The sequence below is a fragment of the Vespa velutina genome, chromosome 2, assembly GCF_912470025.1.
Source record: "Vespa velutina chromosome 2, iVesVel2.1, whole genome shotgun sequence".
NCBI lineage: Eukaryota > Metazoa > Arthropoda > Insecta > Hymenoptera > Vespidae > Vespa > Vespa velutina.
The window spans coordinates 11,650,047-11,656,759 of record NC_062189.1 but is presented as its reverse complement, the minus strand read 5'-3'; positions in this window follow the sequence as shown (position 1 = coordinate 11,656,759).

The window sequence follows — 6,713 nt, the reverse complement described above, 5'->3', positions numbered from 1 at the left end:
TATTTCCCTCGAAGGTCTATAATATATATATATATATATGACCTATTGTTTTGTTATTGTCGTCCTCTATAAACACCAACAAAAAGAAAATATTCTTTCAACGAAAGAACTAAACAACACCTAGTATGTATAGATATACGTATATACAAGTTTAGTGACATTTTATGAACGAAAGCCTGCTGCTAATTGTTGTAGTTCCTTTTTGGAACGAGTATCTCGGTTCACTAATAAACGAGTCGTTGCTACGTTATAGAGAATGAGAAAGAGAGAGAGAGAGAGAGAGAGAAAAGGAGAGAGAGAGAGAAAGAGAGAGAGAGAGAAACAAAGAGACAAAGAGAGCCATGTAAAAGGAGAGAGAAAGAGAGAGAGAGATAAAGAGAGAGAGAGAGAGAGAGAGAGAGAGAGAACATCTCTCTTGTCTGTTTATTCGTAGCAACTATATATATTAAACGAACGGCTTTAAAGAGGGACAGTGAAGAGAGGGTAGAAGGGAAAGTAGGTAGGTACGTCTACTTCCCTCTACCGCAATATTTCCTGTGTAATTCGTTTCCGCTTTGTTGCAAAACTGCCGAGGGTCCCTCGTAACCTTCTCTTGTGCTGTGTGCAACTCGCGTAAATACAAATGAATCTTGTATCTTCTGGTGGTGTTCCGAAAATACTCGCGCTTTAGTTTGTCGTTGAAATTAGTCGATCCAACCATCCATCTATTCATCCATCTATCTATCTATCGATCGATCGATCGATTAAGACTCGAAGATAAAGGCATCGATTGTATATTAGTTAGGCTTTACAGTGAATTTGTCATTTGTTGTTGAGATTATTGTCAATGTAGAAATACGTTTGGAATTCGTTCGATTATCCATCGATCCTTCAATCTCTCTATTACAAACGTATACTATCTATAACATTGGATAGGAACGTCAATGAGCAGCACCCTTTTGTCCCGGAAGTAGGCGTTAAAGCTACCCGTGTCGCTATCTTTAGCTTTTCTACCGGCCGGTTTCTATCGGTACGTAAAACGTACACGCGGATGCCGTACATACGTGTGTTATTCCGACAGCTCTATCGACGGATGTAAATTCCTAGGACACACTTATCTCTTAGATAACATTCTTTCATCGGTACCAACCAAGAAAACATCCCTTTTTTGTTTATGCTCGAAAGTTCAGAGATTCTTTATCTCCAATGAGGTGATCATTTATTACTTAGAAAAGTCTACAAGCTTTAGTGAAACGACCTACATATGTGTGTGTATGTGTATATATATATATATATATATATATATATATATATATATATCTTTACGAGATATCTAATATAAATCTATGTAAAAGAAAGAAGAAGTTTTCTATTTATTTTTTTTACTCATAATTATGTATTTTTCTTACAGGAAAGAACCTATTCTAAAATGTCATATTAGTGCTCGAAATCACGTATTGTTTAATTTACAGATACGTTTATGTATGAGCAATGTCCCTATATATCTATACGATGAGAGATACTATTTGTGTAAAGTGTACTTACATGGTTATTTATGTCCTTTTATACTTTCTTACATCGAAGACTATTCCAAGATTGTTAAAAAAAAATATGCAAGCTCGTAGGTAGATACGTAACATTTTTCTTGTGTTGATGTCAACAAGTGTGTCTAGACGTGTTTTGCGAGTTCTTACAATATATGTCCCTATACACATAAACATACGCACACACATATATATACACACAAAAGAGAGATTATAAATTTTCCAACCATTGAATTCTCGCTTGCCTTTTTTGACAAATGTGCTTTCCGAGAAATAATATAGGTCATTGAGCAGGTATCTTTCCAGGAAATTATATAGGCCACTATGTCAACGTCCGATGTTCAATCTGATAAACGGCAATGCGTAATGAGACTAGAATTTCGCTATCGATTAGAATTTCTGACAAATTCAGATGTGCTTTTCTCTTTTGTCTATACGTACCTTTCGTATTATTTTTAGAAATATCGATCGATTTAAAATAGTTTTTTAATGCCTTCTAGTTGATTTAGATCGAAATAATCCGATGACAGAATAGTAATAAAAAAAGAAAATAAATAAATAAAAAATAAAAAACAAAACGTTTTTCTCTTTTCTACATTTTAAAATTTCGTAATATTATATTGAATAAATATAGTAAGAAAAGAAAACGAAGAAAGAAAGAAAAAGTTCTTTTTCGAGCAAAAACTTACTAGAATCATTTAAATAGTGATCTCTTTCTCGACTTGCATCCTCCAAAGGAACACGTCGATTTGTCGTTGCTCGCAAAAAAATATGGTATATCTACATATGTCATAAGAATTCACGAACGATCGTATTTAACGTTAATATGAGTGTTATGCCTGTGGGCCAGTGTGTTTACGGCTCACATTAATTTCAAAAATAAGCAAACAAGTTTCAACTTCTTTCTCTCTTCCTTTTCCTCTTTCTCTCTCTCTCTCTCTCTCTCTCTCTCTCTCTCTTTCTCTCTCTCTCTTTTTCTCTGCAAGGATATGATGCTGCCAGTAGCAACCTTCTGTAAGCGTAATCACCTATGTGTACCTACAAGTACACATATAAATGTAAATGCTCATGTGTATAAGCGTACCTCTTCAAAATTCTACAAGTACAATATGAGTTTAGTACTCATATATGCATATACATATACGTTTGTATATTCCTCTAGTCACGAGAGAGAGAGAGAGAGAGAGAGAGAGAGAGAGAGAGAGAGAGAGAGAGAGAGAGAGAGAGAAAAAGATATAACGCTAAGTGTGCCGGTGAAAAGAGAACGATGGCGAAGGTGCAAAAACAGGACGCATAAATTGCACCGACTATTTTAAGATTTTCGAGGGGGAGTTTATGTCGCCCATTAGGTGAGAGTAGTACGCCCAGACACAGAGAACCCTCGCGAAAACTCGGCCGACGACGGGGTCTTTCTCATTTTTTTTTTCTTCCTTTCTATTTTCTTTCCTTTCCTCCGTCGTATACGTTTTCTCCCTTCTCGCGTTTATCCCTATAAACGAGTAGCATAAATCGAGATTTTAATCGATCGAGCAAGAAAACAAAAAATAATAAAAAAAGAAAAGAGAATATTTTCGTCGTCCGTAAAATCGTATACTTCTTATATATCTCAAAAGAGATTTCTAGTTCCCGTCTTTTTAAGGCACTTTTACTATTGTCCAATTAGCACTTACGTCCATGTCTACTACTTATCGTCGCACCGATTTCGCGTTAATAGTCGCATATCAGATTAACCGATTCGCTAATTAAACCTTCAGCGGTAGCATCGCGAAGCCGCAGGGCTTCGAGCTACGCGTGCTACCGGCTTCCATACGTGCACGTAGATATCTACGGGATGCAGTGTAGCGACAGAGAGCAGACCAGGAAACGATAGAGAGAGAGAGAGAGAGAGAACGAGAGAGAGAGTGAGAGAGAGAGAGAGCGAACGAGAGAAAGAGAGAGAGCGAGAGAGAGAGAGCGAGAGAGATGAATATATATGAATGAGATGAGAGGAAGAAGGATGGAGATAGAAGTGAGATAGATCAATGAGGGTCTGCAGGGAAGAGAGAGAGAGAGAAAGAGAGAAATGGATACAAATATAGGTATCGACTCGCTCACTCTCGCTTATGGAAGTATATGTATGTCGTCATATCGGCGACACAGTGCTGTGGATGCGTGTGAAATGTGTGTAAGAGTGTGTGCGTGTATATGCTCTCTCTCGCGGGCCACGTGTCCATGACGGGAGCCGGCTGAGGTGGTCTGTGGTTATTTCGGTGATTGGTTTTATCGCGTTGGCAACAGTGTGCCGACCTGGTCCATGTGTCCTCTCTCTCTCTCTCTCTCTCTCTCTCTCTGTCTCCCTTTCTCTCTCTCTCTCTCTCATTCTTCCTCTCTCACTCTTTTCGTCTCTCACAGAGCTACGCGTACTTCTACTGTCTGACACATACGTGCAAAATGCATGTGTCTCTATGTATATATTCTCCCCAACGTTTTACTTGATTTTCTGCTATATATATATATATATATATATATATATATGCATGTTTATATATATACATATATATATATACATGTTTATATATACATATACATGTTTATATATATATATACATATCTGTATGTGCTATATGCATGTATGAGGTGGTATAGGTTGCACGTGAATGTGCATACAAATTTGTCAAATATTAGTCAGACTAACGTTCCAGTGCCCTTTCTATGACGACGTAACAGAGTCCGAAACGCAAGAGGGAATTTCTTACAACCCAAGCTTTCCTTTCTTTATGTATCTTTTTACATTACCGGAAAATTGACCTATCACGTCGAGTTTCTCTTCACGAACTTAATACTTTTTCTCTAAGTTCCTTTGATATTCTCATCCCCGACAAACCGTTCATAATTTTTTGATAGTACGGAAATGTGTGCGAAACGTCACACATTTGTGTGAACGGTGGAAAAGATGAAAATGAAAAAGTATATGTGTGTGTGTGCGCGCGCGCACATGCGTGTCCAGAGCGAAGAAAAAAAAATTTATCGGTTCTCGTTAGCGACTCGTGAAACACTCGTCTATCATCTATCTCTCTTTCTCTCTCACTCTCTTTCTCTCTCTCTCTCTCTCTCTCTCTCTCTCTCTCTCTCTCTCTCTCTTACCAACGTATCGTGGGTGTGTAAAATTTTCCGTTACACCGATCGACTCTCGCTATTTTCCCGTTGAATAGCAGCGAACGCTCGCGTGCGCGCGCGTACGTGAACTCATGAGAGGATCGTGTGCTTGATGGTAGTAGAGGAGGTGGAAGAGGTGGAAGAAGAGAAGGAGGAGGGGATGGAGGAGTAGGAGGAGAAGGAGGTGGAACACGTGCACCAGAAAGGGGTACACTAGCGCGTGTATGAGGGGAAGTCGCAGTTCCGAAAGGGGTCTGTGGGTGGCGAGTAACGCACACTATTAAACGTGCACACACATATATATGTATATGAATACATAGATACACGTGTCCGTGACAGCCTACGGGTGTGCATAGAACTTCGTGTCTCGATCTACGCGAATGCACGCGTGTAATGAGCGATAGCAGGGCGTTCCTCTTTCTTTCTCTGTCCCTTTTTCTCTCTTTCACTTTCCTTCCTCTTCGTTTCTCCTCCTCAAAGCGCGAGGACGTTTTGCGATAAGCCAGGGTCCAAGAGACACGAAAGGAGGAAAAGAAAGAGTAAAAGAGAGAGGGAGGGAGGAAGGTAGAGAGAGAAAGAGAGAGATAGAACTCGACGAGGTGGGCTGGTTCCATACTGAGAAGGAAAAAAGAGAGAGGGGGAGAGAGGAGAGAGAGAGAAAGAAAGAAAAAAAAGAACAGGACTTTGCCGAGGCCTAATCGACGACTACGTCTCGCTTCGTATTCTTATTATTCTTATGCCTCTTCGATACTCCGAGTACTCTCACGTACATACACATACACATATATTTCTACCCGCGGACGATACGAATGATAAAGAGGCTTGCGTCGTTACGGTGCTGGAAACGCGTATGTCGTTACGTTTGCTAGGTAAACAACAAAGACTCGCCTCAGAGTTCGAAGGTTAAGTATTCAGATCCGCGAACATTAATTGTTCAAATAATAGCCTAAACCTTATTAGTACATTTAAAACGTTCATTCAACGAAAACAGAAAATTGGAAAATGTTTAAAAGAGTTTCGTTGTTTAATTGTTAATTTAATTTAACGAGAATTCTGTCAAGGATTTATTATACATAAGTTCAAAAAAGAAATAAAAAGAAATTAACTCAATTTTGTTTTATCGTTTGATAAAAGTACGACTGTTTTATAATATAATTGATTAGTTCGAACGGGAGATCATCGAAAAGTTGAGGATACGTACTACACGAAAAGAGCAAAAGTCGGCGATTTAAGAAGTAAGCCGGAGTTTTAAATGCTTTCCCCGATGTAGCTGTCTGGAGAAGATTTGCGAGCAACACACCCGGCAATGAGTCACGGACCACCGGCGCTAAGCAAAAACGATTTAAGACCGTCAACGCGAGACATCACGTGCCGACGATTACATCCTCCATATTTTGTAATCCTCTTTTCCCTCTCTTCCTCCTCCTCCTTCTTTTCCATCACCATCTCCTCCTTTACTACTCAAAAAAAATATATATATATATTCAATATAAAAATATTAAAATAAAAATATTATATAAAAATATTATATATATATAATATTATATATATATTATATATATATATGGTATATATATATATATTATATATATATATATATATATATATATATATATATATATATATATATATGGTATATTTCATCGTTATAAAAAAAGGAAAGATATCACACAGGATCTCGTTCTTAATTAAAACATATAAATTACTACATTCAGAAATGTGTTGTATTTTTTAAAATGAGTTTAGAAAATTCTTGAAAAACAAATTGAATAAAAAAAAAAAAAAAAAAGAAAACGAAAAAAGCAAAGAAATGATGAAAGGTACGGATATATCGACTTTTATAAAACTGGCACAGTAATCAGTTCAGAATGATAATTAAAAAAGCAAGATGATTTAGGAGTACCCAAATGTGTCACGTGGCTCTCTCATTCATTTTTTTATCACCAATGTAGATTTCAGATTTAGTATAAGATAGGGCGTAGGCGCAACATCTTGCGGATCGTTCTTCGAAGATCAGGAAAACGAAGGGAGTCGTAGCTTAGATAGAGAGAGATA